Source organism: Bacillus rossius, chromosome 1 (assembly GCF_032445375.1).
Source record: "Bacillus rossius redtenbacheri isolate Brsri chromosome 1, Brsri_v3, whole genome shotgun sequence".
NCBI lineage: Eukaryota > Metazoa > Arthropoda > Insecta > Phasmatodea > Bacillidae > Bacillus > Bacillus rossius.
In genome coordinates this window covers 109,404,650-109,431,053 of record NC_086330.1, presented here as the reverse complement: position 1 = coordinate 109,431,053, position 26,404 = coordinate 109,404,650, and the positions used below count along the sequence as shown (strand labels likewise).

The 26,404-nt window shown below is 45.5% G+C and overlaps 1 long non-coding RNA gene across 2 annotated transcripts; it reads right to left on the bottom strand.

Annotated features, from left to right (window-relative positions):
- Positions 1-553: 553 nt before the first annotated feature.
- LOC134541954 (uncharacterized) lies at positions 554-26,163 on the bottom strand. Of its 2 annotated transcripts, XR_010076707.1 has the most exons (4): positions 25,448-26,163; positions 6,771-6,953; positions 1,764-1,962; positions 554-779 (listed from the first exon to the last, which is right to left on the bottom strand). It is a non-coding gene; the product is annotated as an uncharacterized LOC134541954 (long non-coding RNA). The 2 variants fall into 2 exon arrangements; XR_010076706.1 differs by having other exon boundaries at positions 1,764-6,953.
- Positions 26,164-26,404: the final 241 nt, after the last annotated feature.

Here is a 26,404-nt window from a genome sequence, read left to right as displayed (position 1 = left end):
TGTTAAATATATTTTATATTTACTGGCTATTTTAGAAAATTATCATCTCTGAAACTGAATTGTATGTGTGTGAAAAGTTTAAATGCAGTATTATTGTTGGGCAAGATGCTTCATGTAATTTAAGGACTGATATTTCATAGATCTTTATTTAGTTCTGCTTAACTTTGAATGACATTACTCAACACTTAAGAGTTGGCTGGGATGTAAAAGGAGAAAATGCTTGTTTGCACATGTTCTATTTACAGTAAATTAATTTTCCTTTTTAGATCAAAGGACATATTAGTTCAGTGAAATCTCAGTACAACATAACTAAACAAAACCCCACAGGTTTGGTACTTAATGAAGAACCATGTCCTTAAAGCTAGGTCTCATGCAGTAATGGTTACATGATTTTCTTGTCATTACTATTATTTAAGGAATTTTCGTCTAAATAATTACAATAGTTGTCTTGAATTTAATTTTTTGGTAATAACTTTCCTTACTAGTTATTTTTAAAAAATGTGTGTGTGGACAAAAGAAGTGAAACTTCTTGCTTATTAAGTATAGGCAGGGATAAATTATTAGTATTTTTTATTGAATAAGAGATATAAATGAGAATAGTAAGGATGCGGGTACTATCTCAAAAAAAAAAATTTTTTTCCGCAGCCTGTTCTTGCATTTGTTCACTGGCACTTTTTGGTGCCTCTTTTGGCTGTTAATTCCCACGTTGCCTTTGATAACCTCTATCTGCTTCTGGATTTTTGTTCTTTTTAGGCATGAAGTTAAAACATGATCTCCACCTGAATAAAATGAAAGAACAAATAAACACTTCAATCAAACATAAATTAAACTTTTAAAGTCTATAACTCTTTTCACATTTCAAATCACAATGCTCACATGCCAAAAATAAATTACACTTATAAAACTAACCTCTTAAGTCTGTATGGCTTTTTTACATTTTCAGTCACACTATTCACATAAAAATGAATGATACTTATAAAGTTAATAGTACAACTCTATAACTCTTTTCCACAAGAATAAATATATTGTAGATACTTTAATTAAAATAAAAGAAATATGGTACCGTAAATTAGCCGTTACAAAAACTGAGGAGTAAATAAACACAAGCAGCGTTAAGAGAATTCTGTAGCATATCTGCTGCGTCATTTCTACCTCTCCTCTGCTGTCTCCCCTTCCGGCTGTAACAACTAGCATGTAACATGCTATGCTTCGTACCTATTCCTCCCTCCTTTGACATCTTCCCATTCGACCGCTCGTGCACGTGTTGGAGTGGCGTCACCACTGACGCACTTTCCTCTTTTACTCTTCTACCCGTACCTAACTATTCCCCTTCTCTCCCGGTTCCCCCACCACATACCTAAGTGTTCTCATCATGTGATCGGAATTGTCATAACACTGTAACTCCCTCGGCAAAAAAGTTTCACTTCAAAAACAATATTTTTTAGCTGTAAATATCACACTAGTGATTATGAACACTCATGTTACTTTTATCACCATGGATAATAGTTAGTAAATCAATATATGTTGACAAAATTTGAGACAAATATAAAATACAAGAGCACTATCATGATAAATTTACAGGAAAAAAGCCCTTAAATAACAGTGAACACAAGAAAATGAAATGATCAACATGGGATATGAGACCGAGTGTTTATTTTGAACCCTGAGGGTTTATAAAATGGCTGTAAAATTTTGGCAGCCCTATAGGTATGTATATCAAAATCCCAGTTTCGTTTATGCCATTTGGGCTTGGATCGCTTCACCTTTTGTGAATTTAATCTTGTCTATATCTGGCAATGTTTCTTGTCGAGTTCATTTATTCAGCAGGTTTGCTGTAGCCATTGTATGGTGCTGGGTAGAGCTGCGAGCTGCTGCCTGGATCTGTGCTAGCCCTGGCCCTGCCGATGCAGCTGTTGCGCTAATGGTTGCATACAGCCGTGTAGCTGAGCTGTCCTACTGTAACTACAGAGTATGTGTGAGATTTTACATGACACTCATTGCAGCCTGGATAATGGAGACATGTCATGCAGTCAAGACATACACACAAAAACAGGATACTAAACAATCACCTGAAGTTAGAGGTGGGTTGTTACAGCAATTTTCGGTATCTGTTCCAACCTGATACTGATACAGTAATGTAGCTAGGTACAAGTCTCTGATACTTTTGTATCAGAGCAGTAGTGGTCCCAGGAAGCGACAAGGTATCAGCATTCTCGTTACAGGGTACACATCCTCCGTGCCGTCATCACCAGCGTAAAAAAGTATCGGTGTCTCTGATACATTATTTATCACGCCCGGTAATTCTCTACCTCTGTTACTCTCATGCCCGCCTGATACAGCCAGTATCAATCAGTTCAACATTCACTGCAGTTCGTCCTGGCCGTGTATTAATTACCACCATGTACATTGTTGCGGGCTGTCATGCTTTGTAGTTAGTATCTTTATAGTGAAATAAGGAATGGATAAGTGCAGGAAAAGACTTCATTTGTGTGGAATTTTTTTACGGAAAATAATGAGTTTGCTAATTGTAATTTGTGTAAACAAAAACTGAGTTATAAATCATCATCGACTAATCTGAAGAAACATTTGAAACGTAAACATTGATATAGTATGCTCACTAATGTACGTATCTGTTTTTTTTATTTTTAATTTTTGATAAAATCGTAATCTTTTAATGTATGAAAACACTAGTTACTAATTGTTTTCGGAAAAAAAGTCCATATGTTGATTACATCTGTTATTAGTGTCAACTGAGAATTTATTTGCATTTTCATAGCTGTTAGGTGCACAAATATAAATATTATATCTTGTATTAATGTACTTTTTAATATTAAAATTTCATTAGTTTTATTATTGAACGAGACTGTGCAGGCACTGCGCACTGAGCGTACTTTGATGTGGGAAAATAACCAAATGACTCGTAACAATTTTGCTTTGCGCCTCTCCTTCAACTCCTTCCCCTGCGCTTCCTCCCCTACATTATTTCCCTTCTTTATCCCTTATTCGTCGTTCCTGCTCCCTCCCCTTTCACAAGCTCCGCCCAAGTGACCGTCATCTGCGATCGGGTTCTGCGCACATTGGCCGTGGTGTTGTTCCAGGCTAATTCTGAACTGATACTAAAGTTCTTGATACTTTTCAAGTGTACTCGTTTGCCATTCCTGATACAGGAGCGTATCAGTGACAAAGTATCAGGTTGTTACTTTTCGACCCACCTCTACCTGAAGTTCAATAATGTGTTGTAGTGTGAACTTTTGAAAGTTTCATGTCATGTATGACAAAAAATTTTAAAAACACAAATTAAAGTTTTAAACATAATCATTTCAATAATAATAATGGGTAAAACATTAGTATGTTCTCCTAAGAAAGTAATTAAATTTTAACCAACTAATTCTTGGAATAGACACAAAAAGTTTGCGTAAGCTCAAAAGGGTGCCATGAAATAACAAAATGAAAAATTATCTTAAATAAATCAAACTGAATTTAATTATTAACGTTTTCTTGATCATATTACGTGAACAACATACCTTACATCAATTATTGAGTATAATTCACATATAGAAAATATTAACAAACATGTTTTGGTTTAAATGAAGCTAAGGATCCTAACCGTTGTTCAGTTCTATTTGTCCAAGAAAAACAAACTAAATCAGATAATCCTTCAAAATATCATATTCAAAATAATGACTTGGTATGAAATTAAATTCACTACCAAATATAAGTAGGTAAGTACTCTGACTTGAACTCAGTGCTTTAAGAGCTAGACCTCTGGGATTAAAGTATCCAAAGTTTATGATTAAATCATAAAGTAAAATTGTTGAATGTCTTTACATGCAACATTATGAATCAAAGAATTAGTGTTTAAACATTATTTTAGCAAAATTGAAATTCCTGGGATATAGTTCTTTACAATGAATTTTGGTTGAGTTCCGGACAGTGATACAAAATACACCAATCCCTCACTTAGCACGACTAATTCGTTCCTAAAAATGTTCGTGTTAATCGAAATCGCGTATTCTGAAGCATTAGTCCCCATAAATATAAGGCTAAATTATTTAATGTGTTCCAAGATGTGTAGGGAAGTAATCTTTACATAATATAAATGCGTAGAATAATACTTGAAAATGTCATATCATTTATCTTTTTAAGCCTACCACCGAATACGTTAGATAAATAAAACATGGCACAGTGTAACGGGAGATAAGTGGTAACATATTTACCGTCAGTCAGCAGGTTGGCTTGCCCGCCCAGGCGTGACCTTCAACACGCGCGCGCGTCTGTCTGTCTGCCTGCTGTTGCAAGCAGCTGGATCCTTTGTTATTACGTTTAAAACTTAACAAAATTAAAACACTTTTATGAAATTAAGAACCGGTTTTATATAACTTTAAAACACACAGCCATATGTAAACATTTAATTTGTTATGCACACCTCTTATAAAAGCGGCTATGTAAACAAATCAGTTAACAGATAAACAGATTTAGATTTTCCCTAGAGCACAAACATAACATTAAAATACGGGTACACTCCCTATTTAATGCGGTTGTCGGGGGACATAACTTTTACCCGCGTTGTTGCATAACCGCGATGTTTCGATGTGACCATGGTCAAAAGGCATAAAACACCGCCTGTGTTCTAATAGGTCGGCAAGCACGCACAGTATAGACGGCCCGCCTTTGTGCGGACTTTGCATCCGCAGTTTCCACTAAACACGGGTGAAAAAATAAAAATATTAAATTTTAAAGATAAATATTAAATGTTGAATTGTTTTTATTTTTCCGCGTGCCGCGCACAGTTTGTCGCACGGCCTACGAGCGCGCCACACGCCGCCATACACATGTGCGGCACACAAGCTGCTGCTGCCAGTCTCGTGGTGTTAGCCACAGTATCTGCTTCGTCAGTGTCCGTAACAAAGTAAGTGCAGTGTGTGCGGTTACACACGATTCTGTGGTCAAAGTCTTCTAAAAAGAAAGGCCGTAGTGATACTTCAAACTGAATATGAATCGCAAAGTACCGAGTTTGATTGACAAAATAAAAATTCTAGATTTACTTACAGATAGCTTGTCTTTTGCAGAAGCAGGCCGCAGATAAAGGAAAAAACGATTCTAGCATTCGTACTATAAAAAATAAAGAATCGTCTATCGTGTCAAGTGGTTAAACTTTATTATCCATGCTTACAGTAAATTATAAATGGTCACATGTGGGAAACAAAAATTGCGCCAATTTAATTTTAGCGCAATCAGTGACGTCGTATTAAAAACCGTGTTAAACTTTGTCTTTATTTATTTCACCAAACGCTGTGTCGAGTTGCTGAGTGTGTGTGGCTCGGATCGGCAAGTGTTATATTCCCCAGCCTCTGGTTAAAGGTCGGAAGACCGCTACACATAAACATTTCCGGGACTTGTTTACTACCTCACGGCAAAAGTGGTACAGTATGGTTCACGTAAGTATTGGACCACTGGGAATTCCTGGGCAAAGATTAAAAATACCCTAGCTGATTTACTTTACTATTTAATGTTAAAACATTATACCAAATTAAAAAGATGAACGTGTATAATACAATGAATTACCCAATAATATTACGTCTGTAGGTTTAAGTTGTAACAAAACATTTATATACAGATGTCCAGTAAAGTACCAATTAAGATTCTGGAGTGGAATTTTAAACACCGGACTACCTGATTTTGCCTTGTACGCAGGGACGCTGCTCAGTCAAGTGACTCATGCTCTGCCTGTGTGCTGCGGGAACACATTCCCTCCCCCACTCCCCCTCGTTGTGTTTCTGCCCGCTCTAATCTCTACCTCTCTCCATATTCTCGGCTCGCCTCTCCCTACCCAGCGCTTGCCGACAACCAAGCCTATCCAACATCAATCCCCAGCTGAGTCACGCTGGATAATGTCGCTGGACGGTGGGCTCTATCAGGTCCCCTGTCCGATGCTTCATTTGTGAGATAAAGCGACGTTAAGAACTAGTGTTTCAGAAAATATCACTGGGCTGGATTGGACCATAATTTGAAAACCATACAAGATAGAGGAATAATGTACGGAGATATCTTGTTTATAATTTTACTGCGGACATTTTCTACGCCTAGGCTTTTTTCTGCCCGATGCTTAGTTTGTTAGTTACAACGCAAAATTATCCTAATCGGCTGTCAACCATTTATTCCATTATTATTATTCATTTCTGACTGGGGGACATGGTTTGACCCGCGATATACCCGATTCTGCGATCAATCGGGGCGCGATATACCGGGAGTTTACTGTATGTACAATATGTACATATACAAAACATAAAAGTTAGTTAAATATTTTCTGGGGTGAAATTAACACTATCATCTTGCTTTTTTTTTTTTAAAAACGTGTCCAATTTCATCTGCTTTGGTTTCTGTACGGTACGGCCTGGTCTGCAGCCGGGCATCAACGGTACGGCCTGGTCTGCGGCCGGGCATCAACAGTACGGCCCGGTGTTTGTTTATCTGCGTGCGCATCTCTTTCCCCTCGCATTCCAAACCACTCTTCCCCCCTCGAATTCCATACCTGACGTCGCGTCGTTTCCGAGATTTTTTTTAGCCTGTGGCGATTTCGTGCTAACTGAAATTTACAGACGTGCTATTCGAGACTAGGGCAGTAAAATTTACATCGTGCTAACTGAATTCGCATTAATTGAAGACGTGCTATGCGAGGGATTGGTGTACTCTCTATTAAATATAGTAAATTTCAGGCAAATTATAGTGTCACAACCAACCACAGTCTTACTTGATATTTCCTTGCTTACATCAACATGTTTAACTGCTCTCCACATGATAATCCGTGTCATGAGTTGTGGTCATCTGGAATCCAATCTTAGGACTAGATAGTGGTCCAAGATTGAATTCATCTGGGCTGGGTGGATAATTGGGACGATCATACCAACCAACGTTCCTCCTTCCTTCCTTCTAGGTCCGGGACTTGCTAAGAACTGGTGAACACATTGTCTTGAAATCGCCACCTCTTATGAACTATGCAGCTGAGTTTAATTTCCTTGTCGTATTTATTCCAAATTGACAGTAGATTTGTTGTCCTTATTGGTCGTAATTGTAAATTTCCAAAATTGACGAATATTCTGATTATCTTATAGAACTTTTCTATCGATGATTTACTTTCTTCTGAAAATAACTTAAAATCAGTCAAATATAATTATAATCTTCTATACTATCAACCATAGAAACTTCAATATAGTCAGGAATAATATTTCATGAATTAATCACACATCCTTTAATAACTTTATGTTAAACTATTCACAATAGTAAAAAAGCTTCTTGTTTCAAGGATGGTTCGATACAGGCTGTTCTTTTTCTAGAACATTTTCTTGTGTAGTCACCTCAATGACCAAACTTCAGTTCTTACATTAAACCTAAGATAATCACAATTAATGCTTTGCTTCAAACTGTTTTTCTTTGACTAAACCATAATTATAAATTATTTTGTATCACTTTCTTAAAATCACAGATTTAAAACATGTATTCAACTAGTTAAAACAAACAAAACCTTTAAAATAAATAAACATATTGACGACAGTCGTCGTACCCTCCCAGATACAGAGGCCGTACCTGGCCACCGACGCGGGCCTGAGGGGGCCTATTTTCCCCCCCAGTGAACCCCAGTGTGTGCGACGGCCAGGGACGCACCCGCGTGCGCCCTAGCATGCCAACGAGTGTTTTTTCTATGTGACTTTATCTTTTATTTCAGTGTGTATATATTTGTAAACGATTAAGGGATTTGAATGTGTGTAATTAACTTATTTTATTTATTATTCATTGTGCAAGTTCGCTGTGTAATTAATGTCTCGTGTATGTCTTTGTAAATAATTCAATAACTTTTTCTGAAGTGTTTCGCCGTAGTATGTAATTGCAGCCTGGCGCGCCGCGGGACGGAGCTCTCTCCCACGCCGGCCGATTTTCCCCTCCCTCCCCGCCACCCGCGGGCGCCGGCCCGCGGGCGAGCGGGGAGAGGCAGTCGCGTCCTGGTCTCGAGCGGAGACAGACGTGTTCGTTGCTCCGCGAGCCGCGCACGTTGCGCTCGGGATTGAACGTTCGCTCAGTCCGCAGTCGGTCACGGCAGCTGAGCTGCCACCGCGAATCAGCTTAGCATTGTTAACTTACGAGTCATCGGGAGACGTGTCTAGCGGGCAGTTTCTACAACGCGAACGTGGTGCTACGAGTCTCTGAACTTTTCGCCGTCCACGGAACATTACGTAACGGGCCGCGTATGTACAGCGTTCCGTCTTCGGGCCCTTTCTCACTGGGTCAGCCTAGCATTAATAAACTTTACGATTCGCGCCGAAACGTATTTGAGAACCGCCCCGTCATCAGGGAGTCCGTGTCGCCGTGGTAGGGCACTTGTTCCGCGACGGTTCCGCCAGGCTGCGGCAGGACTTTATAAGCGTTAATAAAAGACGGCTCGTGAAATTCGTTAATGCCGTGTTCTGCTTGCGACAACCTACCAACATTCCTCGCAATCACTTCACTCTCCCTCCAGGTCCCGCCTTTCCCGGTCCCGGCCACGTTGGCCTGGACCCACACCTCTCCGACGAGGGCAGTACGGGCATAACAGGACATTTATTTCAACGGGAAAACGGGGACCTGAAGCCGAGGGACGTCATTTGGCGCCCAACTAGTGTGGCCGTAAGCATACGCAAGCGCACGCAAGCGCACGCAAGCGCACGCAAGCGCGCAGGTGCAGGACAGAACGGAAGCAGGTGCGGCTGCGCGGCGTGGGAGCGGCTCGAATTCGAGACGTCGCGCCGGCGCGCCGGCGGGAGATAACGCAGCGCGGGAACGGCGCGAACACGAGACGTTTCGGCGAGAGATAGCGCGTCGTGGGGGACAGAAATACAAGACGGCGGTGCAGCGGTATCCCGGACTGAAGATAACGCGCTGGGGAGGATCGTATTGTATTACTGGGGGAGATTGTGTTCACGATCCGCGGATCAGTAGCACAGGAGGACAGGATGGCGTGGAAACAGGCGGGACAAGAAAGATACGATCTAATCAGTTTCGAAACGGACTTGTGTGAGGAGGGAGACTCCGCGAAAATGGACGTAAAAAACGAGGTTTGCGGGTCCGGCGGCGCGGCCGAGGGCGCAAACAGCACGGACAGCACAATTGAGGACAGTAAACGGGAACAGGGGGACAGGCACGCGGACGCAGATGGGCCGGTAGTGCGGTACGTGAGCACGCAGTTTGAGTTGCCAGAGTTTGCGGGGAGAGACAACGAGGACCCGCGGGAGTTTTTGCGGGAGTGTGAACACCTCCTAAAACTGTACGAAGTGCGACGGGCGGAGTGGACGCCGCGAGTGGCGGGACAGCTCCGCGGCGAGGCAAGGAACTGGTGGTCAATGGCCGGGAGTTTTGATACCGAGTGGGGACATTTTGTGCGCCAAGTCAAAACTAGGTTTGATAACGATCAGGCGCGGGCAATGTGTTTGCGGACATTTTATTGCCGAAACCAGGAGGAGGACGAGAGTGCAGAGCAGTTCATTTACGAGAAGTTACGCATGTTCCGCCGATTGGGGACAAGTGGGGACGTGAGTGCGGCGTTGCCAACCATTGTCGAACAATTGCTGCCAGAGTTTCGCCCCTTCATGAGGACGGCTGCTGGTCGTGACACGGAGGAGTTCGTGGCCCTCGCCCGCGTGATCGAACGTGACATGTCGCAGTGGAGGACGGCACTCAGGGGCGCGAGAGCTCCCCGTGCTCGCTCGGGGCCGCGAGGGGTCACCGTCACAGAGGTCACGGACAGTGACTTGACCGTGGTGAGCTACGCCGGCGGCGCGGGACCGCGCAGGACAACAGACCGCGGTGGCACCAGGGAACGCCCGGAACCAGCTGCGACAGGAGGAGGACGTCACGAGCGGACAGATACGAGAGAGAGGGACGAACGTCCGCCGCGATGCCGTTTTTGCCCGGACGCGTACCATTGGCATCGCCTCTGCCCCACCAGAGCCGCGTGGGAGGAGGCGCGCGAAGGCAACACGTCGCAGGCGGGAAACGCAGGACCGGGGGCGGAGGGACAACTGGGTGCCGCTCCCCGGCCCGCCAGCCACCGGCAGTCCCAGTAACTGACAGAACACGTCGACCACCACCGGCGCCTACCGCACTAACGTCCTGTATGCCGCCGGGAAGCAGGGGACAACGGGACTACTCCTCATCAGCTGTCCCCATGCCGAGGCAACTGCGGGGACAGCTGACTGCCGGCGCCACCACCGCGGCCCTGAGGCCGGGTATACCAGGGCCGGACCAGCCGCCTCGTCGACACGCCGTCGACGGGGTGGACAACCAGAGCGTCAGCGCAGGCATCCCGCCGGCCATCTCCGTGCAGGGACAGCTGACTGCCGGCGCCACCACCGCGGCCCTGAGGCCGGTTATACCAGGGCCGGACCAGCCGCCTCGTCGACACGCCGTCGACGGGGTGGACAATCAGAGCATCAGCGCAGGCGTCCCGCCGGCCATCTCCGGGCAGGGACAGCTGACTGCCGGCGCCACCACCGCGGCCCTGAGGCCGGGTGTACCAGGGCCGGACCAGCCGCCTCGTCGACACGCCGTCGACGGGGTGGACAATCAGAGCATCAGCGCAGGCATCCCGCCGACCATCTCCGGGCAGGGACAGCTGACTGCCGGCGCCACCACCGCGGCCCTGAGGCCGGGTATACCAGGGCCGGACCAGCCGCCTCGTCGATACGCCGTCGACGGGGCGGACAACCAGAGCATCAGCGCAGGCATCCCGCCGGCCATCTCCGTGCAGGGACAGCTGACTGCCGGCGCCACCGCCGCGGCCCTGAGGCCGGTTATACCAGGGCCGGACCAGCCGCCTCGTCGACCTGTCGTCGACGAGGTGGACCACCGGAACGTCAACACGTCGGCGCCGGAGCGAGCCGCGGACCTCGCCGCGAGTTCCCCACGCCCGGACGGCCAGGTGGCCGGGGGCGGTGGGGGACAGACGACTGCACAGCTGGGGCAGGTCGGCCCCGAGGAGCCGGAGCTGCTGCGAATTCCTGTCCGCGCTAACGGGCGGGAGATGCTGGCCCTGGTGGACACCGCCGCCAGCCGAACCTACATCGCGGCCCACCTGGTGGGAGCGGAGGCAGTGACACCGTGGAGGGAGCTGGTGCAGCTGGCCACCAGGGATGCCGTCGTTGCAGCAGGGGGCATCACTCAGGTAACAATGAGCATCGTTGGTCACGTTAGCCACGTCGAGGCCTGGGTGGTCCCCGAGCTCCGCGAGGGGCTGATTCTGGGGGTCCCATGGCTGCACGAGGTCGACGCCACCGTGGAAGTACGAGCTGGCCGGATGCACTTCGGCACCCAGGGGCGCTGGACGGTGTACGGCGTGCACCAGGTTCCCCCCAGTCCCCCTCAGTCAGTCATTCGCCTAGAAGACCTTCAGCACGGTGTTCCAGAGGAGTACGTCGATGTCATCAACCATGTCCTCACCTCTCAGGCACAGGTATTTGCGGCCGCGGACCGGCTACGACGGACAAACGTGACGGAGCACCGGATACCGATGGTACCGCACCGCCCTCCCTTTGAGAAGGTATACGGATTTGGCATCCGGGAACGGGAGGCCATACAGACTCAAATTGACGAGATGTTACGTGACGGGGTAGTGGAACCCAGCACCTCCCCGTATAACTCACGGGTGGTGCTGGCCACCAAGAAAGACGGAAGTCTACGCTTTTGCGTAAACTTCAAGGCGATAAACAAACTGACCATTCCCGCCCCGCCCCCGCAGATCAATATCACAGACGCACTGGCAGGACTGGGGGACGCCACTATTTTCACGACACTAGACTTAAAATCAGGCTACTGGCAGGTGCCGGTATGTCTGGAGGACCGCCCTAAGACGGCATTTACGGCACCAGACGGTCGACGTTACCAGTTCTGCGCCATGCCGTTTGGTCTCATGGACGCCCCTGCCACGTTCCAGGCCCTGATGGTACGTGTTCTGGATGGGTACATTGGTGAGTTCGCCAGTGCCTATCTGGACGACGTTATCATCTGGTCCAGGACGTGGGAGGAACACGCGCACCATCTGGCATTGGTGCTAGAACGTATGGCCAGACACGGACTGACGTGCGCCCCAAAGAAATGCCACATTGGGGCCACGGAAATAGAGTTCCTAGGACACATAGTGACGGCGGAGGGGTGCCGCCCCCGACCTGAGCAGTTGGAGCTAATAGAGGGAAAGGGGGCACCGAAGACCAGGAAGCAGCTCCAGAAGCTGCTGGGGCTGCTCAACTGGCTGCGGTCCTTCGTCCCCGACTTCGCCACGGTGACGGCCCCGATGACGGACCTACTGTCGCCGAAGACTAAGTTCCGGTGGACCCCCGCCGCGGACGAGGCCTTGCGACAGGTGAAGCGCCGGTTCAGGAACTGTCACACGCTCTCACGCCTGGTGCCCAGCCGCCCCATCTTCATCCAGACGGATGCGAGTCAGGAGGGGATGGGGGCGGTGTTGTACCAGATGGATGACCGGGGCGAGAGGCGCGTGATCGAGTACGCCAGCGCCAAGTTTGGGCAGGCTGAGCGGAAGTATCACGTGAATGAGCAAGAGTGCCTTGCGGTGGTCTGGGCCCTACAGAGGTACCGTCACCACGTCGAGGGCCGCTCATTCACGCTGAGAACCGACAGCCAATGCCTCCGCTGGTTGGACTCCGCTCAGGGCCGGAAGTCTAAGTTCACTCGGTGGGCCATGCTGATCCAGGAATTCTCGTTCACGGTCGAGCACATTCCTGGACGTGAAAATCAGTTGGCCGACGAGTTGTCCCGGAATCCGGACCCTGAGAATGAGTTCCACGACGACCAGGGCTGGGAGGAAGTGCTCCTCCCTGAGCGTGAGCGCGGGGTAGAGGACTCGGTGCCGCGACCGTGCGCGTTGTACGCGCTGACAAGCCCCACTGCTCCTGCACCTGACGCGCGACCCGAGACTATGACTGACCTGCTGGCGTGGGTCCACGCGGCGCAACTCCGGGACCCCGACACCCGGACCCGACTGACAGAGTGTGGGGAGGGGGTGATACCGGGCTGCCGGAGCCTGAACGGGGCGCTCCAGACCAGGGGGGCTCACAGGTCGAGCGGGTGGCGGACCCACGTGCCGCCCGAGGCCAGGCGCTGGGTCCTGAGCTACCTGCATGACCACCCCCTGGCGGGACACCCGGGCGCGGAGCAGACGCTGCGTGAGGTCAGACGGACGTTCCGCTGGCCTGGCGACGCGGCAGAAGTAAGACGCTACGTGCGGGCCTGCCTGCGTTGCCAGGAGCGGAAGTCCAGGCGACCCGACGGCAAGGAGCAGCAGGTCCCACGACGGCCCCGGAATCCCTTCCACACTGTGGCGGTGGATATTATGGGGCCGTATCCTCGCACGTCCCGTGGTCGGCGATTCATTGTTGTGGTCACGGATGTCTTCACCCGCTGGGCGGAGGCGTTCGCAGTACCAAACGTGAAGGCCGGCACCGTGATTGCCCTGCTCGAGCGCGAGTTCTTCCCGCGATACGGGTACCCCGCGGTCCTGCTGACGGACAACGGGGTGCAGTTCACGGGGAGAAGCTGGCGAGTGTCCTGCGCGGGTTGGGGGGTGGAGCATCACACGACGCCCACCTACCATCCGCGCGCGAATCCGACCGAAAGGCGGAATCAGGACATTAAAACTCAGCTGCGCATCCGGTTGGACGAGGACCACACCAAGTGGGACCTGCACCTGCCGACGCTGCTGTTTTGCCTGCGCCGTCGGACGAACGCGGTCACGGGCCATTCCCCCGCTGAACTGGTGCAGGGCCGGAACCTCGCCCTGCCCGGGGAAGCGCGCGCAACCCCCGACTTGCACAACATGACCACGGACGATCTGCGCGAAGACGCCCGACGTCGCCAAGCTGACTACCTGACTAGACGTACGCCGCAGACGCACCAGCCCCCAGCACGACTAGAGCCTGGCCAGCAGGTGTTTGTTAAGTGTCATCACCTGTCGGCTGGCGAGCGGGGCTTTTGCGCCAGTCTGGCTCCTAAGTGGGCGGGGCCACAGGAGATCGTAGACAGACTGGGCACCACCTCGTACCTCGTGCGTCGCGCCGACGGACGGACAACTAAGGTGCACAGGGACGACATTCGACTGATAGGCGACCCGCACGACGAGTACGACCACGACGACAGCGGACCAGTGGACGGTGACGAGGCCGAGGATGACGTCACCGAAGGTGTACTGGCCGACCTCGGCGCCCCTGTGGTGGTACCGCCGGAGCCGGACCTGGGACGTCGACGGGGACACGCCCACCCCAGGTCACTGCGGGGGGTTGGCAGGGACGTTGACAGGGACGACGACACACGGGACGGGACCGATGACAACGTCGCAGTAGGAGTCCTGGTCGACCTCGATGACCCCGTGGTGACGCCACCGGAACCGGATCAGGGACGTCGACGGGGACACGCCTACCCCGGGTCACGGCGAGTGGCAGGCGAGAACGCTGACGGGGACGGTGACACACGGGACAGGACCGATGACAACGTCGCAGTAGGAGTCCTGGTCGACCTCGGTGACCCCGTGGTGACGCCACCGGAGCCGGATCAGGGACGTCGACGAGGACACGCCCACCCCAAGTCACTGCGGGGGGTTGGCAGGAACGTTGACAGGGACGACGACACACGGGACGGGACCGATGACAACGTCGCAGTAGGAGTCCTGGTCGACCTCGATGACCCCGTGGTGACGCCACCGGAACCGGATCAGGGACGTCGACGGGGACACGCCTACCCCGGGTCACGGCGAGTGGCAGGCGAGAACGCTGACGGGGACGGTGACACACGGGACAGGACCGATGACAACGTCGCAGTAGGAGTCCTGGTCGACCTCGGTGACCCCGTGGTGACGCCACCGGAGCCGGATCAGGGACGTCGACGAGGACACGCCCACCCCAAGTCACTGCAGGGGGTTGGCAGGAACGTTGACAGGGACGACGACACCTGGGGCACGACACATGGACGGGCCCCCACGACGACACCGACTCAGCCTCCTACGGGGGGACAGCAAAAGGGGAACGGTGGTTGGCAACTGGCAAGAGGGGGCGGGGAACGGACGCCCGTCAGAAGGGGCGGAAGGGGTCCGCGTGGCGCAAGCATGGCAGAGCTGGAGCGCTTCGTGGACCGGGTGCTCCCGCCTGATGACGTCAGCGCCTACGCCAACGACACTGATGGACCGCTCATCGAGGACGTAACACATGACAACACTGCTCAGGGCGACCTGGTCGACCTGAGTGAACCAGTGGTGACGTTGCCGGAGCCTACCCAGAGACGTGGACGGAGGTACGTCCACTCCTGGGAACGGCGGGTGACGGGGACGGACGTGAGCAAGGACGTGACAGACGGGGTAACGGTCCGGCTCCTCAGTGGGGAGGGCGATGTCGACAGGGCCCAGCAGGTGGTCCTGGACTTGCCTTCCGGGGAGCCGAGGATGACCGCTCACGCGGGGAGGGGACCGGCGTTGCGCCGGTCCACGCGTGAGAAGACGGCCCCCCACTACCTCCGGGACTACGAGTGGGGGAGTCAGCGCAAACCCCGCGACGTAAGACAAACGACCGACGGGGGGTTACGCTGCAGCGTGATGCAGCTCCTGCCCCAGTTTGCCCGACCCGGACGGAATGACGTGACGAGCTCCGACGACCAGACAAGTGGCCGGACGCGGACGCAGCTGCCGGTCTAGGTCGGCGTCGGGGGCCAGGACGGCCTCGGGAGAGGGGGGGCATATGACGACAGTCGTCGTACCCTCCCAGATACAGAGGCCGTACCTGGCCACCGACGCGGGCCTGAGGGGGCCTATTTTCCCCCCCAGTGAACCCCAGTGTGTGCGACGGCCAGGGACGCACCCGCGTGCGCCCTAGCATGCCAACGAGTGTTTTTTCTATGTGACTTTATCTTTTATTTCAGTGTGTATATATTTGTAAACGATTAAGGGATTTGAATGTGTGTAATTAACTTATTTTATTTATTATTCATTGTGCAAGTTCGCTGTGTAATTAATGTCTCGTGTATGTCTTTGTAAATAATTCAATAACTTTTTCTGAAGTGTTTCGCCGTAGTATGTAATTGCAGCCTGGCGCGCCGCGGGACGGAGCTCTCTCCCACGCCGGCCGATTTTCCCCTCCCTCCCCGCCACCCGCGGGCGCCGGCCCGCGGGCGAGCGGGGAGAGGCAGTCGCGTCCTGGTCTCGAGCGGAGACAGACGTGTTCGTTGCTCCGCGAGCCGCGCACGTTGCGCTCGGGATTGAACGTTCGCTCAGTCCGCAGTCGGTCACGGCAGCTGAGCTGCCACCGCGAATCAGCTTAGCATTGTTAACTTACGAGTCATCGGGAGACGTGTCTAGCGGGCAGTTTCTACAACGCGAACGTGGTGCTACGAGTCTCTGAACTTTTCGCCGTCCACGGAACATTACGTAACGGGCCGCGTATGTACAGCGTTCCGTCTTCGGGCCCTTTCTCACTGGGTCAGCCTAGCATTAATAAACTTTACGATTCGCGCCGAAACGTATTTGAGAACCGCCCCGTCATCAGGGAGTCCGTGTCGCCGTGGTAGGGCACTTGTTCCGCGACGGTTCCGCCAGGCTGCGGCAGGACTTTATAAGCGTTAATAAAAGACGGCTCGTGAAATTCGTTAATGCCGTGTTCTGCTTGCGACAACCTACCAACATTCCTCGCAATCACTTCACTCTCCCTCCAGGTCCCGCCTTTCCCGGTCCCGGCCACGTTAGCCTGGACCCACACCTCTCCGACGAGGGCAGTACGGGCATAACAGGACATTTATTTCAACGGGAAAACGGGGACCTGAAGCCGAGGGACGTCAATATATCACATAATTTCATAATTCATAGAGAAAAAAACATTACTATGTAAACTTCATAAATGTTTTGGAATTATTGGAAAATAATATTTGATAGTGTGCATTCAGGAACAAAAAATAAGTGTATTTTCCAGGGTGTAAGACATTATGCAAGTTTGAAAGTTTAGTTGCAAGTCTAAAACTGCCACTCGTCTTATATGACTGTGTCACATAGCCTTTTGTAATCTGTCAAGCTTTACTTTTATGTTATGGTCTCTTTTTATATGTTGCAAATTAAAAGCAAAGTAGTTTAACCTGAACCCCTATTTTGTTTATACTTTCCATGCACATTTGCTAAACTTAAGAAATACAAAAATTATATAGACTTAAATTTGGTTTCTTGTGAAGTCAGAGTTTGCAAGTGGTCTCTTTCCACATTCACATGCAACATTTTCTCAGTATGTATTGTGGCTGTATGTATTGTGGCGTTCCAGCTGAGGGTAGCAACAATGGCATGGCTATGAAAATTACTTTAGAACTATTTTAATTTAAAGTCTAAAGTTGTTATTTTATAATTTTTAGGAACCACTCATTAAATTTAAGATTCATTAAGTAGAGTTTTTGTTGCATGCTGAAACGCAAGTTTAAAAGTGCTTTAGTGTTTGCTACAGAAATATTTCTAAGGTTATATTATTTTACTCAATGCTGATTTCAATTTTTCCTTCAATATACACAAAATTTTATTTAAAAACAAAATGAAGTATACTTTAATTACAATGCAAAAATTGTATGTGTTTTCTAGATTGATCATGAATGATTTTTAAGTTGTTTCCTTCTGCTATTTACAATATGGAATATATATATATATATATATATAAAATCGGAAATAATCTACGTAACTTGAAAATCCACATCCTCTAAGCAAATAAATATGGTGTCTGTGTGAAAATCTGCATTAAAAATATTGAGAATGGAAATATATTTGTTTTCAATCTGCTGTTAGTTGAGAATTATAGAATGCACAACAATGTAAGATTTTAAACAAACTTGTAATGGAATGAAATGGCAAGGCCTTGAAATTTGTGTCCTGATAATTTATAAAACATTACGATTGCAAGTCTATTTGTTGGAAACATTATCACCATGAGTTACCATATTCTGCTAAGATATTTAAGTGATAATTATCTTTAGTATGGAGTATTAATTATAACTATACAAATTAATTTTAAAAGAATAAAATAGATGTTTTAATGCCACTAAATATATGTAGGTACTATATGTTATTTTTATTGTATTGCATCATGTAATGAAACTTAATGTTTTATCTACCCACTTATTGTGACTGGTTGACTACAACAGGTTTATCGAGCACTGTGATACGGATCTATTCATGGTTGTTGAAAAACTGCAGAAGATAGGGCTGTTCCCATTATTTTTTATTTTATCAGTGAAAAATTAAAAACATGATAATGAGATAAGGTAGGATGAGTTGTACAGCCAGGACTAGCTACATATTAATGTTAGGTATAATTTTTTTTTTTGTTTTTGCAAATATTAACAGTCAACAACTTAGACTCCATACCTACACTGCATGTATAACTAACCACAGTTGTCTATGACCACAATACAAATAAAATATGAACAATTAGTAAAATATTTTGTTTAAATTGAACTAAGCATTTGGAATTTGGGAGCGTGATTTAAGTTGGTTCTATTTTTGTATGATTTATCACTAGTTCCCCATTCCTCCTATATTCACTTCATAATGTGCATTATAGTACAACTGAAGCAGTGTGATGGTAAATGGTATTTCAAGAACTCTGTGTTACTTATGCAGGCAGTCAATAGTAATTTGTTTAGTATTATCACAATCATGATGCTTTTATTAATTTTAGGTCTGATTGAATTTTAAAAAATGTTTATTATAAATGTTAAATTATTTTTTCAACAAAACTGGTTTTTCATCAGCACATGGGAAATATCTATTATTGAAATAGCAAGTAGGTAAAAATCACAAATTAGTGCATGGTACTGTAGTGATTAACACAGAATGTATTGATTAGCCTCTGGATTTGTAACATGTGATTAAGTTAAGCTGTGCAACTGTGTTAAAGGATGAATCTGGTACCTGGAGAGTATTTAGCAACAAGCATAAAAACAGTTAACCTTTGAGTACTGGTTCCTGCTTCAAGAGTGTACCATTTACGGTTCCATTTCACTAATGGGACAGTTATACTGCAGTTTGAAATCTCCAGCAGTGTTGGTGGTGCAGCCACTAGGAAACGTGAGCAGCCCTTTCTGCTGCGGCTAGTCTAGCGGGATGGGATTTTCAGCCCTGTTGCCTGTTATTAAGTGTCATAGATTCGAGCAGTACAAAAGACAGCAAGGTAATGTTGGAACATGCAGTTCCTGGCACTGTTGCCAACTGTATTATAAACTTGTAAATGTACTTAATAGATTATTAATTTCCAAGTATGTATGCCACTTTTAATGCTTGTGCTGCATACAGTTGTATTTTCATTAAAAAATAAATTCAATAAAATAAAAAATTCTGTGATTTTTATTATTTTCATTCCAGTATTCTGCTGTAGCTGGCAAATAGACAAATGCCTAACATATTTATAGAAAGCAACTAAAAAAAACTTATTAAATATAACATAAGTTCATGCCAGTTCACTAGTTTGTGTAGTTTTAAATTTAGATCTCACAAAAACGTTTCTAAGTAAAAGTTAAAAAAAAAAGTGTCACAATTAGAAACCTGAAAAGAAAAAAAGTTTTGCTGTGCAAAAAAATTTGTCACTGTGTTTACTGAAAACTACTTAGCTCTGAATATAGATACAAATGAGCCCAGAGACTTAAGTACCTATTTAAAAAAAAAGTATTTGTATTTTGTGCTTTTAAATTGCATGTATTGTATGTAGGCCTAGTTATCTTTATCTGGAAAATATTATGGTTCCTTGCTAACTCAAACTATCCACACACCAAGTATCTAGATCAAATTTCATAAAATTTGGAAGTTACATTTTTTGATGGAAATTACTTTTATTGTGCTTCACCCTTAGTCCAGGCAACGAAAACGAAAAAAGGGCATGAGGTAGGAAAAAATAGGATAGAAGCCAAAATTGGCACAAACATAGGGGGAGGTGCCCTGAGTAACATACTAAAAGTCCTGGGGGAGGGGACTCCTGCGCTAGGGGGAGGGGGGTTAAATGTCCTTTTTTTACATTTTTTCGTGAAGATCACGAAAACTGCATTTTTTTGATGAAAATGCTGTATATAAAATGAAAGCTAATAAAATTCTCTACAACTTTGATAATTTACACTTTTTCGAAATTCCAAACTGTTTTCGAGATACACGCCTCGGAAAATTGGGTAATTTTGAAAATCAGGTTTTTACCTCACGTTTTTTGGAAAACTTTGAAAATTAGCGTCCAAACGGTTGACGTGAGATAAAATTTCCGTTAGAAACAGTTGTAGAGGATTAAATTTTCTTTAAGAATATATGGCTAGTCGCCTATTTATCATTGGCAATTCAAAAACTACATCAATTACAAAATTTAAAATCTTTTTACGATTTTAAACTAAACGTTGACAGACCATTTTTATGTGTCCTCGAGCTTAAACAATCCTTCTTTCCGACATCTATTGTCAATATGTTATGTATGTACATACATATGTACCCAGGATTACATACTACCCTTTGGGTAGGTATGGAGCTGATATGTCGTTTTATTAAATACAATGTTTACTACACAATAAAATATTAAAATTTGTGGTATGTGCCGTATAGTAATGGCATAACGGCCATTGAATAGAAGGAAACACAAGTATTGGCATATTAGATACCTACTTTTATTTTTTTCAAGTATAAAACTAACTGTAGGTATAGAGCTGATGTGTCATTTTATTAAATACAATGTTTACTACACAATAAAATTTAAAATTCATGGTATGTGCCGTACAGTACTGGCAAAACGGCCATGGAAAGGAGAAAACACAAGTATTTCCTTATTAGATGCATGTATTTTTTTCAGGTATAAAACATAACTGTAGGTATGGACCTGATATGTCTATTTATTAAATACAATGTTAACTACACAACAAAAAATTTTAAAATTCATTATATTTGCCGTACAGTACTGGCAAAACCGCTATGGAATAGAAGGAAACACAAGTACTTCATTATTTGATGCATTTTTTTTTTCAGGTATAAAACCTAACTGTAGGTATGGAGCTGACATGTATTTTTATTAAAACAATGTTTACTACACAATAAAATTTTAAAATTTGTGGTATGTGGTTTACAGTAATGGCATAACGGTCATGGAATAAAAGGAAACACAAGTATTAGCATATTAGATGCTTTTATTTTTTTCAGGTATACAACCTACCTGTAGGCATAAAGCTGATATGTCTTTTTATTAAATACAATGTTAACTACACAAAATTTTAACATTCATGGTATGTGCCGTACAGTACTGGCAAAACGGCCATGGAATAGAAGGAAACACAAGAATTTTCTTATTTGATGCATTTATTTTTTCCAGGTATAAAACCTTACTGTAGGTATAGAGCTGATATGTCTTTTTATTAAATACAATGTTTACTTTACAATAAAATTTTAACATTGATGGTATTTGCCGTACTTTACTACCAAAACGGCCATCGAATAGAAGGAAACACAAGCATTTCCTTATTTGATGTATACCTGAAAAAAATAAATGCAACCTACCTGTAGGTATACAGCTGATATATTGTTTTATTAAATAGAATGTACCGTAAAATGGGGTGAATAGGATCAATTTGAAAACTTGTTGGAGTTGTGTGCCTTTATTTTAATCTTGGAGGACATTATGAAATGTTCATTGTAATTGTCTAGGCCTCTATTTTAAGGCACATGTGGTAAAATTCACGAAATGACTAATTAAATAATTAAAAGATAATAAAAACATGCCTGATCCTATTCACCCTCCAGTTGGGGTGAATAGGATCACATATTTGTTTTGCCTAGTAATCTGTTTTCTGGCGCGCATGGGGTGGATAGGATCACTTAGAATGTGTTTAAAAACATTGTTAGTGCAATAATGCATTGATATTTTAACAAAAAATTACAATCATCATTGCTAACTAGGAAAAAATTACAAGAAAAATCATGGAATAAATCAAAATATTACCTAATTTTATTTTCACATGTATAAGTTTTTAGTTAAGTACATATGTATGCACAATATTTTTATTTACATACAATACATTCAAAAGTTAACCTATGTGAACGACTTGCTGTTGACACTGAATTTCAGTTGTCCACGTCAAAACTGTTCTGGAGGATCACACCTCCTAAGAACTTGTTCATAAGAAAACTTGCTTACATCTGCAACATCAGGAAAGACATATATGTAGCCACTGTTGTCTCTGGTTGCCTTAGAATGCAAAAACTTCCCTTCAAAATAATTTTCTGTGAACACCTCTTCAACTTGTCTAATAAAAAGTTTAAACTTTTGTCTCAAACCAGTGATTGGAAAACTAACTAGCAACCAGTCACCAACCTTGACAGATCCCTTGGAAACATAGTGAATATTAGAAATGGTTTTCCCAAACTTTGTGACACAATTAATTGGAACTGATGTTTGAATCTGAAATTCCTCTTCTGAAGATGACTCATCACTTGCCGGCATTAAATCATCTTCATTGTCAGAAGAGTTGTTTCTCTCCTCCTCTTCCTCCTCCTGCGAATCTGAAAGAGCTTCAACGCTCTTGCCAGCCTCAACATGAAGTTTTGAACGAGAAGGACGTGGTTTCGGCACATCAGAAAATCTCATTTCTTTTAAAAAATTCACAAAACATTCATTCATGGTACTGGTACCGGTAATGCTGGAGCCACTTTCTCCTTCAGCTTGTGAAAGATTTGGAAGTCTTTTCAGGACCTTATTTCTGTCTAATGGGTGGATTCCAGCCTTAGCAAAACCTGATTTTACGTTAGGTAAGGGACAGCAATTTTTTCAATCCAATCATCGAAACAAGTTGAGTCGAACCATCCGCTTTTGCTTCTGTTAAATCTTGCATTTCTTGGACCACCTCTATGCCATGAGTCATATACATGCGCAGACTTATAAACAACATATGGTGGTAGGATAATTACATCTGCTACAGCAGCATACATAATGGATGTGCTAGATTTAGAACTGTTAAGTATGCGCTCTGGATACTTACAGCCTCTTTTAATGATGACTTTCTTTATACCTGGGTCATCTCGTTGACGTCGACCCAGAGGCCACCCTAGCTCCTGCAGGCCGTTATGACGCGTCACCGCCTTCTTCTGTGCGCGGACGTGTGCGGGAGCCAGTGGTACCACCTTCAATAAACCAGTGTCCCTCCGACGTAGTTTTGTATGTATATTTTCTTTTCTTTCAGCAGGACATAATTTTTATTGTAAAAACTATAATATCGTCCATCATGTATAATTTAAATTAGAAGGGTAAATAACATGTATTTTATTATGCACGGGGTGAACAAGTCGCGGGTTCCCGTCCACGAGGAAGTGAGGGGCGGGACGAGACGCGCGCGGGGAGGGGGTCGGTCGCGAGGGGAGTCGGGAGTCGTGTCTGGAGAACCGCGGTGGAGAGACGTGTCGGCCGCGAGCTCTCGCGAAGACGAGTGAAACGGGTGAGCATAGAGACCTCCGGGCTTAACCAGAGTGACGCGGGGAATAGATCAGCAACAGTCGTTGAGTCGTGTCAGGCAGTTAGGAACTATGGAGATTAGTATGTCAACTATTGCCAAGGGGTCGCCTTATCGTAGATAGTTTAGTTTTTTTTTATTAGTGTTTCTTAATTTTTTTCCTTTCCTCTCGTATGTATGTATATATATATCTTTATTCGCTTGTATAGTCGTGCATTGCCTAGGATAAAATAGTACCTTTGTGTCATGGACGAGACCTCGCCATATTAATGGGACTATTCAGAAACTGTGTCCGCAGGTAGTGCTTGCTTGAAGTCGCTATAGGACAGGAAATCAAAGCCTTGCCGGTTTGGGACAAACGCCATCGGTTAGCGCCGCTACGCCGTCACCTACTACTTCCCACATAGGCGGCCGTGTAAGGGGAAATTCTCGTGTAGTCAGGCCTCACCTAAGAACGGTCGTAGGCGGGAACTGCGATAGCCCCGTGCCAGTGCAAATAGTGGTCAATAAAAAGAGTGAGTGCCACGAAACCCTATGTAGTTTCATTATTAGCTGGCTAGATCCTCTTAACTGCCACGCGGCCCGAAACCCACCCCCAACTAAGCTAGCCCAAGAACATGCACAACCAATAAGGGGATCAGCCCGCTCGACGACATCGTAAATTCGTTTCATCTAAATTTTCAATGTTACATGGTGGTACCTACATCAAGAAGTGTTACCTATTTCAAGATTATCCAAAAATTTAATGATCACTTCATGTGAGATAGCAGCTCTACTTCTCTTGATATGTTGACACAGACGCAAAGAAATCTCTTCCTTATGACGTTTCATGAATGATTTGGCAAAGTCCTTTCCTGGGAAGTTGTTTTTGAAATTGGTCACTGCAGTCCTTCACGCCCTCGCCTGTCCAAATAGGCTTTTACAAGGCATCGCAGGTAAAATGAGTCAAGTGGATAACCCCACTCAGCAGCAATCTTGATCCTATCCACCAACATTTCTTCCTCTTCGACAGAAAGGGCTAGCTGTCCCCCCTGATGCTTAAGATTTGGCATTTTTACATGTCTTTGTAGCACTGTGTATGGAATGTTGTACATGTTAGCAACCTTTCTTATTGACAATTTTCCACTATTTACACCATTCTTTGCTTTAGTAACTTTATACAAGTCTATCTTCTTGTATCTCTTACCTTCTGGTTTAGGACAGTAAACACGTGGGATTTTCCTATTCACCCCACTTTCTAGCACTAAATTCTTTACAAGACGAATCTGCCAGATTTTAACCATTACTACATTTTTGAATAAAGCAAATACTAATTTTATTTCAGACATGTATGTGACAAGCGTAAAACCACACCAATTTATAAAAACGTATACTGATTTGCTCGGCGGACAAAATTTATCAACAAACTTATTAACCTCACTGTACTACTAGTGATGGGTCGTTCGTTAACGATTCGTTCAAAAAGAACGAATCTTTGAGAGAACGAAATCTTGCGATTCGTTCGCGATGTAAAGAACCGGCTCTTTGAGAGCCGGTACCTTGAAAGATTCGGTAGAACGAAAATGCGGAGAGAACGAGAGAACCAACCGGCTCTTTGAGAGCCGGTACCTTGAAAGATTCGGAAGAACGAAAACGCGGAGAGAACGAGAGAACGAGATGAGAGAACCGGCCACGCGCCCGGTCTGATTCGTTCGTGAAATGATTCATGACGTCAGGAGTCTGAAGAATTAGTAATCACAGCGTGAGCATGTTCATAAGAGCAAACGATAACTGATCAAATAAAATAGGGTAACATGAAAAGTATCTATACCTGAAAATGTCAACTGTTAAGTAGTGGTTTAAAATTGCGTTTTCACATTCACATACACAAATTTGGGGGGAAAAAAAACATGAATTAAAAATAACAGGGAAAGTAACTACAAATGTTCACACTTACCATTTAGGTGTTAATTAATGTACCTACTTCATTTTTCTCTCTTCATACTGAATCGCAGTAGTAGTATTCAATTTTTGTCTTTTTTTCTCTAAATGTGTTGGTCTACATGTAAACACTTTACTCTCTCTAGAGTGTAAATAGCCTGTATATTAATATTTGTAACTTAAAAAGTAATACAATATAAATAATCTTGTTTCATATACGCAACTGTGATTCACTGGCTACGAAAAGCAATGTTCAAGTACTAGCTATAATCAGGGGCGTAGCCAGGGGGGGGGTTTTAGGGGTTCAAACCCCCCCCTTAGCAGCAAATTTTAATTAAATTTCTTATTCATCACTCAAACAAATTTCATATTAACAATTAATAAAAATTTACCATTACAATATTTAAATTTAAGTACCGAAAACAGCTAAATACCACTATTTTACACCTTAAAATCCACATTTTCCCGGGGGGGGGGACCCCCGAACCCACCCGCTTTAATACGGGGGGGGGGGGGGGGTTTGCAGGCTTCTTAACACCCCCCATACACAAATCCTGGCTACGCCACTGGCTATAATAGTGCGATTACAAATTAAAGTTAAGAAAGATCACTTTCGTACCTAACATTCTTAGATTTAATGCTCCCGTATTATATAGAATCACTGCATGAAGCATTTGCAGCGATCAACAGTCAATAATTTTATAACAGTCAGTATACAACTAGACGTTTGAAATTTCATTTACCCATGCAGAGTAGATAAAGATAACCACCCACGCGATCCAGCCTCCTCTCGTTATCGGGTCACGCGATAACGAGGGGAGGCTGGAAGCAAACACGTAGCCAATACTCTAAAGGATGAACGAGTTACGACACCTGATAAAAGAGCCAGATCCTATTCACAGAAAAGAACGAAATGACCGAGATGAACGAATCGTTCTGAACGAATCTTTCACGGAACTGATCCGAAAGTACC